This window comes from Pipistrellus kuhlii, unplaced genomic scaffold, assembly GCF_014108245.1.
Source record: "Pipistrellus kuhlii isolate mPipKuh1 unplaced genomic scaffold, mPipKuh1.p scaffold_m20_p_10, whole genome shotgun sequence".
In the NCBI taxonomy this organism is placed as follows: domain Eukaryota; kingdom Metazoa; phylum Chordata; class Mammalia; order Chiroptera; family Vespertilionidae; genus Pipistrellus; species Pipistrellus kuhlii.
In genome coordinates, this window is record NW_023425405.1 from 27,282,395 (window position 1) to 27,297,479 (window position 15,085).

Genomic DNA, 15,085 nt, shown 5'->3' on the forward strand with positions numbered 1-15,085 from the left:
TATTATAAATCACATGGCTAACTCATTGGGAGATGAGATTTTTGGCAAAGGCAACTTTGGAATGAATTAAAAGTGCACAACAAGTGGAGATTTGTCAGTCTGTGAGAAATATGGAAAATAAACCACTAATTCCCTTTGTTCAATTCACATCTCTAACCTGAAGGGAAGAGGCGATGCTGAGCTGTATTCTAGTGAATGGCAGTGAACCTAAGAGGTAGAGCAAGAGATTAGAAAAGTTAAATAGAGGGGGAAATGAGAATCAGGGCAGATTAGAAACATTGAGAGAACCAGATCTCAAGAAGAATCTAGAAGGAAGTGAAAACATACGTAGCATTGGGCTATGGACTGGGATAAATTGCTCCCTATACCTTGCCAGCCCTTGGGAGGAAGACTGAGTCAACACCAAAAGCACAAAGAAATGTTGCCATGTCCTCAAGGTAGTTTACTGAAAAGGCAAGTTAATAGTTCCTAAAATATTTTGTAATTCTAGTACAGGCAGTCCTCGGTTACGTCAGACTCCATGTTCATCCTTTTGTCGTTACGTCACCATCACCCATTTATTTAAAAAAAGTTCCACCAATTTGCCGTATGTACATATGTATTTTATGTTTTTTTAAATTATTTATTTATTACCAGTATAGGTCAGGAATTGTTATCTTTCTTTTAATTTTTTTTCCTTACTGTCTCATTTCATTACTGCTGTGTATGTGCTGCATGTGAGTGATGTAGGTGCTTACATAGGTGGGTTCCAACTTCCAGCGAAAAATCTCATTACGTCACGCCGTAGGAATGGATCTCCGATGTAATCCGAGGACCTACTGTAACCTTGACACATAAACAAGTTGAAATAACGTTTCGTGCTTTTCAGAAGTTAGGGAGATTTGTAGCATGCTTTAGATTTATCTAAACATCCTATTTCAATAAAAAATTATTTTAAAACTCTGTTGTGGTAAGTATTCAACTGCGTACTTACAATTACTTAAATGTTCATATGTATGCTAGACAAATGTCTTCTAACCCCACACAGATAGGATATATAATTGGCCAAAATTATGGAGCTAGGAGTAATAGTGATAACAATAGTGAAAATAATGATGATATAATAATAACGAACATATTTGAGCATGGCTTGCACATAGCATTTGTAGCCTGTGCATTGATGGACTAGCTTGCTTATCACTAAATCAGAGTAATTTCTCACTTTAAGTGAAGTTGAGTGAAATTGAGAGGTTAAGTTGCTTACGCTGATTATTTGATTTGCTAATCTTATTATGTATCCTATGGATGTGTATGTAGACATATATGTTTGTATGTAGCATCTAGATCACATGTGTCAAACACAAGGCCCGCGGGCCAAATCCATCCCGCCAGGCCTTGCAATGTGGCCCGCACCACGCTGTCATCACTGCACTCCGCTGTGTTTCCATCACAATGACAGTTTATGACTGTTCAGTAAACCATTCGGCCCGCGATTTAGGCTGGATTTTAGATTTTGGCCCCTTCTCTGATTGAGTTCGACACCCCTAATCTAGATATCTGTATATATAGCAGTCACTTCCATAGAAATTCTGAAGTACAGGTGGGCACATGTTGCCAGGCTCTTTGTTAGGGTCCAGCCCTCCTACTTGAGAATGATCCTCTGATGCCATTAACTATGCTGTCAAGACACCACCCTCCTGTCATTCTTCCGTACCATAGGAAATGGCCCATGTTTGAATTTAAGCAGGTAGCTGTTTCTTATCCTAGAAGGTTGAATTCTCCAGGACATGCTTTCCTTTTGAACTGTCTCTATCCCTTTTGGTCCATGTGCACACTGCTTACATTCATGCTAATGTTCTTCATTTTGGATTTTGTTGTGGGTTTTGTTGTGGGATCGAACCCTAGGTTCAAAATAAGACCACCGGAGGCTGATGATTTATTTTTTAAAAAAGCAGACAAAGATTTATTGAAATATCTGGCCAGGACAGCCGCAAGAGCACCACACGCAGGCGGACTTCACATGACTGCACTGCTTCAGGGGCAGGTAGTTCTTTTTAAAGGTTCTGAGAAGGAAAATTCCTATTTTGCAACAAACTGTTGTTTGGAATGTTCTGCTGTTCTTCCTAGATAAAATGTTGCTTTCTAGTTTGCTTTAGCCCGTTTGAAGAATGATGAAGATAAACTTAGCTGTCTGACCTTGTAGGCCAGAGATCAGATATGCCCACAATCTCAATACCATGCCAGGTGCACCTTCTCAATTGAATAGAACTGTATTGTTTTTCAAGGCCAGCATTGAGATAACCACTAAGTGCACATAGGGCAGGCACTATATTAAAAAAAAAAAAAAAAAGAAAAGAAAAGAAAGAAAGAAAGAAAGAAAGAAAGAAAGAAAGAAAGAAAGAAAGGAAGTTCTGCCTGTAACCTTGCTTAGAATTTGAATTCATCCTCCCTAAGCCCATTGTGCAATGAACAAAGCAAGTAAGTGAAGGACAGCAGTTTTTACCCAAGTATGATTGCAACCATATTTCAGGTTTCCCGTGAATCTCATTGTGGTTTTAAATCTATTAGACTAGGGGTGTCGAACTCAATCAGAGAAGGGGCCAAAATCTAAAATCCAGCCTAAATCGCAGGCCGAATGGTTTACTGAACAGTCATAAACTGTCATTGTGATGGAAACGCAGCAGAGTGCAGTGATGACAGCGCTGTGCGGGCCACATTGCAAGGCCTGGAGGGACGGATTTGGCCCGCGGGCCTTGTGTTTGACACATGTGTATTAGACAAAAGAAATACCCAGTTCTTTGAGAGGGGCCTCTCTCTTCCCTTTGCTTAAAAGAGAGGAATTGTGGGACAGCACCCTTAAGATTTTTAGAAGCCCTCCTTAATCATTATGAGGGTCTGTGAGGTACCTCAAGTATTTCTGAGGTCTTAACAAGGCATCTCACATTAGACAATGAACACTTTCCTGAGGCCAGGTTTTAATGACATTGTTCTTGCTGTTTTCTTTGCCCTGAGGTCATTTCTTACTTTGAGAATGTCTTTTGTTGTTTGAAGAAAAACAGTATTATTTATGAACTCAGCAAGTCCTGTATGCTTAACATTTTCTCTAAATTCTTCTGGAAAATTGGGCAGTCCCTCCCCCCTGTTTTAAACTTCTTTTGCTCCTACCCTTTTGATCATAGGCATCTAGAAGAAGCCCTTTTGTCTCTCTGACTGAAAGCTTTATGACCAAAATTGTCGGTTTATTAAGAAACCTTTCTGTCTTCCAGGATATTGCAGGTGACATTCACTAGTTGTTCTGCCAGCATAGCTTTGTTCTCCTTTTTCCCCACCCTCTAGTGATAATTTATTCGTTGTGCTTCAAGCTTTCACTAACACACTCTGTTCTCTCCGGTTCCAAAATCAATAGGACTCATTTTAGGTCTGGGCTGTGTAGCGCCCACTTCTAGGCCCAAGGGAGAGAGTGAGAGAAGAAAACAGAAGTATGAAAGCACAAAATAAATTACTATGAAAAACATTTATAGACTTGACTATCTAAAATATTTACAGCCTCATTTTATCAACCCCTCTCATCATAAATGATAACACATCATAAAGACAAATAATAAACTGAAATTATTTGAACCCATATGTGGTGAGAATATAATTAGGTTTAAATTTAAAAATGAGAAATGATCTTAGCAGAAATCTGACAATATGTAACAGAGATTTGAAAATGTGTATAATTTTGCCACAATAACTTTACTCCTTGAAATTTATTAAGGAAAGGTCAAAGGTAGATTAAGGGTAATTAATATTATGGGGATATGCATTACAGCATTATTTATACTGTAGAAGATTAGAAAGAAAAATAAGAAATCTAGATGTTCCATAATAAGAGATTGGTTAAATAATTCACACTGTATCTATAGTTAAAACAATTAAAATCATGTTTTCTGAGAATTTTGAGCATATGTAGAAAAGTTCACAAAATATCTATTAAGAAATCAGGTTCAAAAGATTTGGCATGATATAAATATATATATGCATTGAATAAAAAGGAAGGATATGTTTCCAAATGCTGAGTAGCTATATTTTGTCTAATAATTTTTGCAAGAAATATGTAATGCTTTTACAATGAAAAAAGTCAACAACTATTCCATACAATTTCTTGCACTTGGTGGGTCCTTGTTTAATGTGTTCAATTAATGCAGTGATTTTAAACCTTTTTCTGCTCATGGCACACATAAATTAATTATCTAAACTCTGTGGCACACCAAGAAATTATTTTTTGCTTATCTGACAAAAAATAGGTATGTTTTTTATTTATTCATACTGATGGCTATTGTGTTGGCTGTTGTCATTTTTGTTTGTTTGTTAATCTAAGAGAGCCAAATATCAACAGTACAACAATTGAAATTCCTTTTGAGAGCTGAAAACCGACTTCTGCGCATGGGCCACAAAGTTTCAATTGCACTGTACGTGCGCACCCGCACATGGTATTTTGTGGAAGAGCCACACTCAAGGGACCAAAGAGCCGCATGTGGCTCGTGAGCCGACCACTGATCTAAGGGAAACAAGGTCAGTGCCCTTGACTAAATAGTCAGGTATTTGCATGTTTTAAAAATTTGAACCATACACCAGCATGCCACAGCATACCAGTTGAAAGACTGAATTAATTATTTGTTATTGACTTTTGGAGAGAGGGAGAAGAAGAGAGAGAGAAACATTGATGTAAGAGAGGTACATCAATCAGCTGCCTCCTGCACACCCCATACTGGGGATTGAGCCCCATACCTGGGTATGTGCCCTGACCAGGAATCAAACTGGCTACCCTCTGGTGCATGAGACGATGCCCAACCAACTGAGCCACACTGGCCAGGGCAATGAATTCTATTTTTTTAAAGGAATTGAAGCTGTGACCGAATTCCCTAAAACTGGACCCAGATTCAGAAGTAAAGTACCTAAAGACCTAATCTAATGTTAGGATGTTCTGATAAACAAGATCAGAGCTGGGCAGGGGCTGGCAACACTGCGTTATGGGAAAGAAGAGAAAGAAAGAAGCCTGGTACCTGCTTCAGGAAATAGTTGTAAGTGAATAAACACAGGAGAAATTTTTACTCTACACTTGAGTCATGAGATCTGTGAACCAGCCTCTGTACTTACTAGAAAGTCTAGGGCTAGAAATTAAAAGTAGAAAGGATTGCAGAATTATAAGAAAACAGATTTTTTACTTATTTTTCTGGAATATGGATACAAAAAAATAACTAATGATTCTGGCGTGCCTTGACCATGTAGCTACACCATGTAGCACTGACCTTTGGCAGGGTTCACGACAGATCAATTTGTTCTTGGTCATGCCCGCAGCCCTGCCAAGGCTCATTACGCCCGAAGCCAGAGCAGCCACCCAGGACCTGCCCATGCTCACTTCCTGGAAGTCTTCCTTTTCAGTGGGATAGAGCATGCCCTGACTGCACATTATAACACAGGTAATTATTCATCAAACTTGTCTCACTGCAAGGAACTCATGCCTCTCTCAGCAGATGCCCCCCACCTTGACCTGCAGCAGCGGGAACCTGGGCTAAAAATAGCAGCTTCTCAGCGCTGCAGGCAGCCGGAGGCTGTACATGCAGTGTTTTCATACCCTTGTTTCAGGGCACTCTCCTCAAACAGATTAAAGAAGGAAGTCCTGATTGCCAAAGGCTGTCTCATCCCCCCCCTCCCGCCCCCCCCCCCCCCCCCCCCCCCAGTCCTTTGAGACAGAAACTACAGTTCTTGTGAATTAATGCTTGTTTTTGCCTAACGGACAGTTCCTTCTTTCTCTCTGTTTTTATTCATTTGCTGTTTCTTGTTTACTTGTCTGCTTTTTCCTTTTCCCACAGCTGGACTGGGAGACTCGGAGTGTCAGTTCTATAATGGTCACTACTCATCCTTATCACATCACATGCCCAAAACCATACAGTCACTGGCACCTTACTATGTGCCAATATGCACTAGGCATTTTGGCAGATAAACATATAATCCTTATTCTCATCACATCAGCCTGAGGAATATCAGGCATTAAAACAATAACTAGAGTCAGACTGAGCACCATCCTGTGTATGGAAGGGTTGCCAATTCAATACCCAGTCAAGGCACATTTCTGGTTGTGGGATTGATCCCTGGGTACATTCAGAAGGCGATCTATCTATGTTTCTCTGTTGCCTCAATGTTTCCCTCCCTCCCCCCCTTCCTCTTTCCCTTCCTCCCTCCCACCTTCCCTAAGGATGTCCTCAGGTGAGGATTTACAAAAAAGAAAAACAACTATGGAAGCATTTACTCCAATCCTTAGTTTTACTAATGTGATTTTAGTATCTCTGGTCTCCTCACCTGTTTGCTTTTAACTCTTCTGTTGTGAAGGTCCAGTGAGTGAAATCCTGCTTCCAGCCCTCCATCTACATCACCCAAGTAAAAAGACTGTTGACAACAGTCTTCTACCTTATTTAACAGAACATCTTTGTTTTGTTGATCCAGGGAGCTGATTATATTGGCTCAAGTTCCCCTACTGATTATTCCCCAGTGACTGGGCTCCTTATGCTGATAGGACCACCACACATCCCTGAGTTATTAAGTTGCTTAGACTGATTAAGCTCACCCCTAACCCTCAGAAAGGAAGATGATGGACAGATGTGGTCTCTGCTCTCAAGGAATTTCTAATCTAACCATGCATGCTGGTGCAATTATAAACACAGCATCTCATGTTATTCTTTTGTTTCTTAGACGTTTAACACTTTATTTATATTAAGTTATTCAGTGTCTGGGATGAGAGTATAAGGTAGAAATTGAGATATAGTTGACGTATAGAGTTGTGTAAGTTATGGTGTACAATGAAATGATTTGATATACCTCTATGTTGAGAAATGATAACCATGGTAAGGTTAATTAGCATATCCTTTCATCTCACGCATTATCCATTTGATTTCTGTTGTTATGGTGAGAACATTTCCATCTCATATAATTCTATTGCCAGGTTTTTGATGGATTTATGAGCAGTAAGGTGAACTCTAAGTTCTAGTCAGACTAGTAGTGGAACATGATCTCTACCTTGTGGTTATTGCTTCTGCAACTTTAAAAAATAACATTAATCATTAACTGTTTTCAACACTTACTATACAGTAGGCACTGTTCTACATGCTTTACATGTTTTGTCATTTTATCATCACAACAACCATATTTTTATTATCTCCTTTTGAGGGACTTGCTCAGAATTCAAGGTCACCCAGGAAAAATAGTAGCAGAGGCAGAATTCAAACTCAGATGGTCTAATTTGACAGCACACATTTTAACTATAATAGAAGAACTAGGTAAAAGAAAGTTGTCAAAATATTTTAATGTTAATTTGTTAATATTCTGTCAATAAATTTGTTAATTTGAGTCATTAGGTGTCTGAATTTCTGGTAGTTCTTCTTTGGACGTTTCTAATATTTTTCTTTTTCAAATTTATTTCCCAAATATTTATTTGCACAATTCATTTTTATGAGTGAGCTAAACATTCAAGACTAGTTTCATATAAATTCTTTTAAGTACCACAAGCTGATTACATCACTGGAGCTATTCCTGGAAATTCTTTAGTTTTATTAAGAATGTATTCTAGCCGAAACCAGTTTGACTCAGTGGTAGAGCATCGGTCTGCGGCCTGAAGGGTCCCAGGTTCGATTCCAGTCAGGGGCATGTACGTTGGTTGTGGGCACATCCCCGGTAGAGGGTGTGCAAGGGGCAGCTGGTCGATGTTTCTCTCTCATCGACGTTCCTAGCTCTCTCTCCCTTCCTCTCTGTAAAAAATCAATAAAATATATTTTAAGAAAATAAAAGAAAAAAAAAAGAATGTGTTCTAGCCCAAACAGCATAGCTCAGCAGTTGAGTATCGACCTATAATCCAGAAGGTCACAGTTAAATTCCTGGTGAGGGCATGTGCCCAGGTGTGGCTCCACCCCCATAGGGGCGTGCAGGAGGCAGCCAATCAGTGATTCTCTCTCATCATTGATGTTTTTGTCTTTCCCTCTCTCCTTTCTGAAATCTATAAATATCTATACTAATAAAAGGGTAATATGTTAATTAGACCGGACGTTCCTCCAGACAAAGCGATTGTGGCAGGGGCTGAGGCAGAGGTGGTTAGGAGTAACCAGAAGTCAGGGGAGGGTGGTTAAAGGGTGATCAGGCCTGCAGGCAGAGGCAGTTAGGGGTGATCAGGCAGGCAGGGGAGCAGTTAGGGGCATCAGGCAGGCAGGCAGGCAGAGTGGTTAGGGGTGACAATGCAGGTAGGCAGATGAGCAATTAGTAGCCAGCAGTCCCGGATTGCAAGAAGGATTTCCAACTGCCAGTTTAGGCCTGATCCCCTAAATAGACATCCCAGATTAGAGAGGGTGAAGGCTGGGCTGAGAGATCCCTTCTCCCCGGTACATGAATTTCATGCACTAGGCTTCTAGTATGTATGTATGAATGTCCCATGGAGCATTGTGAGAGTCTGATGCTTCTAAAGATGCTTGCCCCATTCCCTAGTGAGAAACATCTGCATTACACTGCTTGCCTGGTAAAACGCCAGCCAGTGCACTCTGTAAATATTAGCAGGCTGCCAATGCTCAGATTCCCAAGGCCATGGGTATCCTTCACAGAAACCATGTTGATAAGGTATCCTACCTGGAATGTGATGTTGAAAAGAGTTTTGTTTTTTTTCTGAAAACTAAATTAATAAATGTTTCTGATCAGCTGATAGACAACATTGACTGCTTAAGAAAATAATCTGTTCTAGAAAATTGAGAAAGTAAAATAAAAAAGAAAACCCTCTCAAATTCTAAATATTCTAAAACAAGTTACATTTAGTTTATTTTCTTCCAAAATTTTTAAGATACATATTCTGCATACACCATTGTGACCAGATTAATGAAGAATTGATACAATTTTAACAAGAAGAAAAGATTTATTATGCAATTACAACTATTTGGTTCTCTTTGCCCTATATTTCATACACATGTGCACACACATACACACACACACATGTAAAAATAAATAGGTATGTATTTAAAGGCAAAACCTAAAAGGTTCATGATTTAGGATTGTACTATGTGAAATACAGACAAACTTAAGAAATAACCTTTGATTAGACTAAATCTCTTTAAAGAAATAAAAATGATATCTTAAATAGCCCTAGCTGGTTTGGCTCAGTGGATGGAGCATCAGCCTGTGGACTGAAGGGTCCAGGGTTTAATTCCAGTCAAGGGCACATCCCTTGGTTGTGGGCTCAATCCCTAGCACAGGGGTCCTCAAACTTTTTAAAGTGGGGGCCAGATCACGATCCCTCAGAGAGCTGGAGGGCCGGACTATATGAACTACTAATTCCTACTGTAACACCTCGGCTGCGCTCACTGCCCAAAAAACCTGGCGGGCCGGATCAGACTCCTCTGCGGGCCACATGTGGCCCGCGGGCCGTAGTTTGAAGACGCCTGCCAGGAGGCAGCTGGTTGATGATTCTTTGTCATCATTGATGTTTCTATCTCTTTCTCCCTCTCCCTTCTTCTCTGAAATCAATAAAAATATATTTAAAAATAAATAAAACAATATTGTACATAGATCTTTGGGAAAATGCAGGGTTTTCTTTAGAATCTAACACTCACCCCACCTGTCCCATACTTACTCACAATGTGCCAGATTAGATTGAAGCTACAGGAAAATAAACATTCAGATAAGAAATGAAATATTGAGGTAATTGTCAAGTTCTCTGAATTCTCCAGATGTTTGGCATTCTGTACGGAAACTGTCACATGACTGAATTTCAGTTCACATCTGAATGTTTTACAACTGCAGACGTATTCTCTTGGCTGTTTATATGAAACATTTGTTTCTTATAATGATTCTTTAAAATAGAGTTATTTTAAAATGACAGCAATGATACAAATTACATATCTTCCATGTATCTGTCAAGCCACAGTTAAAACGATATTTGAAAGTAAATATTTGAAGAGATGTATTATGAGTATATATTTAGTATGCTTTTGTCCTTATACAGATATGCAAGATATGAATAGCATTAGTTTATGCTTGGGTTGACAATTGAAAACCATGAGTCAACTATTTATTGTCTTGTTTTTTTTTTGCTATTTAACCCATGGATAACTTCTCATGGATAGCATGCTTTGCCTTGAACTCTAGCTCAGGGGTCACAAAATCAAATGCCCTCCAGGGTGAGAAGTAATAATAAGTTAACTGGGCTGAACAAAAAACAGAAGGAACTCCTTGGGACAATCAGGAAGTAAACAAAATTCCTAAATTCCCTACCATAAAAGATTCTTTGAAAGATAGTGGTAACCTAAGAAAACATTTCTGGGAACTGAATTATAACTAGTCACTTTGAACCATTAATTTTAGTATAATTTCCTTGCTTTGTAGAAAAGGAGACTGAGTTCCAATTTATAATACTAGAAAGCAGCCTACAGAAAACTAGAACCCAGTTATTCTGACGCCCCTAATACAGTAATATCACCCCCACTACCATTCTTGACTCTTTTGCAGTACATTTATATGTCCTTCAGAAATCTTTAAATTCTTGCAAAAAATTATGTGTTGTCACTACCTTCAGGTAATACAGACATGAGTTCAGATAGTCTACTTTTCAACAATCACCACATTATTTTTTTTGCAAGCATGGTTTTTGGAATATAACCAGGTCAAGACCCAACTTCCTCATTGTGTAACTATGGGAAATAAGTCACTAAACTTCTCTGAACCACAGGTCTTCTTATTAATATAGGAAACCTAAGAACATTTTTTTCTGAGGGTTGTTGTGAGAAATAAATGAAATGATATCCATGCAGTACTTAGCTTAATGTCCTGAAGAATATTAAGTGCTAGAAGCCTGATGCATGAAGATTCATGTTAGAATGGGCTTTCCTTTCCCTGGCTGAAGGCACTGCTTTCCACTCCAGCCCAGCCCCTTTCTGCTCAGGCCCCAGAGCCACTTCTTTCTGCTTTGGGATCTGCATCTTTCCACTCTGGCCCATGTTGCTGCCTAGAGGCCCTGAGAGACTGGGGGTGGGGCAGAATGCTTGTGTCATCACCATGGTGATGATGCAAGTGTCCCGCCCCCATCACTCAGCACCTGTGTATGCAAATTAACTGCCATATTTTGGGTTAATTTGCATATCACTCCTGATTGGCTGGTGGTGTAGCAGAGGTATGGTCAATTTACATGCTTGTCTATTATTAAGATTGTTTGTTGTGGTTACATTACAGAAACTTTCAACATAGAATTGTTATTTTAGGAATTAATTACCTATACAATTATTCCTTGACATATCTAATTTTCTCTACAATTTCAGATTTGGAAGATAGGTTATTTATCGATGTATTTATTTAGAAATTATTTATTCACATTTAATATGTGCTAAGCATTTTTCTGGACACAGGGTCTATGCCATTATGCTATGAGCAGTTCAGTGGAATAAAAACAATAAATTTCATTGAAGAAAGAAGGGATGAAGGGAGGAAGAGGAAGGGGAACAGGAGGAAAGGAAGGAAGGAAAAGAGTGAGGAAGAAAGATAAGAGGAAGGAAGGATTCAAGTAATGATGCTGATTTTAATGAAAACAAATGATTTTGGAAGTTTATGTTAGGTCAAAAGTTCAAGATCATAAAAGTCTCAAGTAGGAATATGTTGAAATATTCAATGAATTAAAAGAAGATTAATGAGTCTGGAGCTAAAGAAGACAGGATGAAAGGTCAAAGGTGAGGTCAAAGAGAGAATCGAGGGCTAGATTACATAGTTACCTATGGGCCATAATAAAACATTTCTATATTATTCACAATGTGAAAAGGAAGGTGTTAGAGGGTTTTGAATAGGAAAATCATGTCTTGATCTGACATGATTTTTAAATGCTTACTCTGGCAGCTGAGTGGAAAATTATAGAGAGGCAAGGAAGGAAAAAGCAAGTAGGCCATTATTAACTGCAATGGTTGGAACAAGTGGTGATGGCCACCTCAATTAGCAGCAGATAGACTGACACATGATAGAATTTAGGATGAAGGCAGAGTCAATACAATCTGTAGGTAGGTTGGAAAAATGCAAGCAAAAGGAATTGGACTCATCCAGGGAATGGTTGTGACATGTTGTTTCGGGGGAAGATTGGAGAGCTAGATAGGAAAATCAAGAGTCTGCCTTGCCTTGTTTGCTAGAAGTGCTTGTAAGGAGCCCGAGGGGTAAGATGGGCTGGGTGGAGTTCAGAGGAGGAATGAGGCTCAGATTTCTTTTGGAAGCATCCTATATAATAAAAGGGTAATATGCAAGTTGATTGCGAATGGTGGAATAACCAGAACTCCCACGGCCCCTTACCCGAGCCAGCCCTGTCCTCCTCCCCACCCCACCCCCAGTGGGCACTTCCATCCCAATTGGGGACAGGGCTAGCTGGCAAACTGCCCACAGCCCCTCGTCTCAGATGGCCCCACCCTCAATTTGCCCCCAACCCCAGCCAGTCTGCCCCCAATGTCCCCTATTGGGGTGGGCCTGCTGGACCCCACCAGTGCACACATTTATGGACCAGGCCTATAGTCAGCTTATAAAATGAGATGAACTCATCCTAGGAGTGAGTATAGAAAATAAAGTAAGGCTGAGGATGTTTGGACCTGACACATTCCAGCATTGTGAGGTTCAGTAAAAGAGCTTAAGGAAGAAATTCTGTTTGTTTTTCTTCATTCCAACAAAAGGAAATAGCATTGCTCATTGCTTAAATTTTTGCTCTCCAGCCCCCTTTTACCAGTTATTTCATACTAATTAGAACTTCTAATTAGGTGTTGTTTTTTTTTATTTTGTTGAGTCATCATGTACATCTGGCTCTGTAATTGTGAAATATGGCTCAGTGAAATCAATGTTAAGCCATTATGTTCTCCAGTGTACAAGAATTCTTTGGTGAAAGTGGATAAGATAGTGATCACACTCTGGCCAGACTTTATTCCCAGAGGCTATTGAATAGAAATCAAGGTAATTGCATTATAATTATGAAAAACAATATAATCAAAATCTACTTAGGGAGATAACTTAAGGAAAGGACCTTACATGACACTTTTCGGTGAAATGAAGATTTCCCATGAGAAAGCAAGTGTCTTCAGTAGCAGAGTGAAAATAAATATTAATATTAATAGCTGGCACCAGTGGAAACATTCTCTCTTTAGGGAAAAACCCAGAGGGGTTACATGGAATGGAATATGAGACCATGAGAAGAAGGTTAGGAGGAAGTCTAGGAAGCAATAGACATAGTTAAAAATGTGAAAATACAGGGGGAAAGAGCCAAAGCCTGAGTCACATTGTGAAGCTGCCCAAGAAATTTGGAAACAGTAATGTCTAATCATTATTTATTAAAATGTTATTACTACCCAGCAACGTGACTCAGTGGTTGAGCGTCAATCCATGAACTAGGGAATCATTATTGAGTCCCAGTTAGGGCACATGCCCAGGTTGTGGGCTTGATCCCTAATAGGGGGTGTGCAGGAGGCAGCTGATTCATGATTCTTTTTCATGATGTTTTTATCTCTCTCTCCCTCTCTGAAATCAATAAAAAATATTTTTAAATGTTATTACTGCAGCAATTTGTTTATATTTTTCCTTTGTTTTTCTTGCCCTAGGCTATGTGTCTGTGGAAATTTTGCTATATGAGATGTCTGAGATTTTGCTGCTTATTTTTTCTTCAAGGATTTTTATGGTTTCATGACTTCAGTCTTTTTTTATTCATCTTGAGTTTATCCTTGTGTATGGTGTAAGTTGGTGAATTAGGTTTTTTTTTGTTTTGTTTTGTTTTGTTTTTTTTACCAACTTTGTTCTTTTTCAAGCTTGCTGCTGCTATTTAGGGTCTTTTTTTGGTTTCATATGAACTTTTGTATTAAAATCAGCTTGTGCACTTGAGATCCCTCTTTTAAAATTGTGTGGAACAATGCAAACAAGCAGCCCTCCACATAGGGGTTCCAAAACACAGATTAAAAAAATACTGTTTTGGCCCTGGCAGGTGTGGCTCAGTTGGTTGGAGCATAGTCCCATGCACTAGAAGGTGGCAGGATACTTTCCAGCCAGGGCACATACCAGGGTGGGAACAACCCATCCATGTAGCTCTCTCATATCCATGTTTCTCTCTTTCCTTCTCACTCTCTAAAAAATCAATTTTAAAAATACTGTTTTGGATTACGATGAGTTGAATCCGTGTGTATGAAACCCGGGGATCTGGAAGGCCAACTATATTTGTTGAAAGAAATCCTTGTTTAAGTGAACCTGTGTGATTCAAACCTTCCCGTTCAAGGGTCACCAGCATGCACATGCTAAGCATGATCTAGTGTCTGTCTGGGCTGGTTTGCATGACACTAACTTTTATATACTCTTTCATTTGACTATAAATGGTCCAAAGAAAGGATTGCATTTTCTATTAGGTTTTTTAAAATGGTGACTCCCAACTTATCTTGATACTAAGCACAATTTCTTCTTAGCATTGAAAATGTATTGAGGCTATCATGTTTTGCTTGAAGTCACCTACATTGCTCTACCAAAGTGACTGCCAGTAAAAGTCTCCATTTGCCCTTCCCTTTTGTAAAAAGGGAAAGGAGAAATCAAACTCAAGGTCTCTATTGAGACTGTTACTCTCACTTTCTTAGTGCTTGGATGATCCTGAGTAAGTTATTACCTTCTCTGAGTTCCTTTATTCATCTATAGAATTAGACATGTTAACACTTTTGGCATAGGAATGCTTTGAAGATTACATCCAAAAAATAAATGTATATAAAAAATTAATTTGTAAACCTTCAAGTATAATGAATACTTGTGACTATTTTATTTTAAATTTATGGGGCTAGTATCAGACCTGGGGTATATGGCTTAGACTACCCTTCCTTATAACTTTTCTCACTTCCATTCAGAAACTGACTAATCTAGTGTTCTCATCTTCTACCCCTATCACCACACCACTGGGGCCGTTATAGGTCACTACCTTTCGTTCACTCTACAGGGATAGAAATCATCCAAGGAGAAGTGGAGATTGTACTCTCCAAGTCCTGCTTCCTCTCTGGGACACACAATGAAGGGCTGGGTTCTTTGCACACCTGGAGGTTCTGTGGAGTTGACAAGA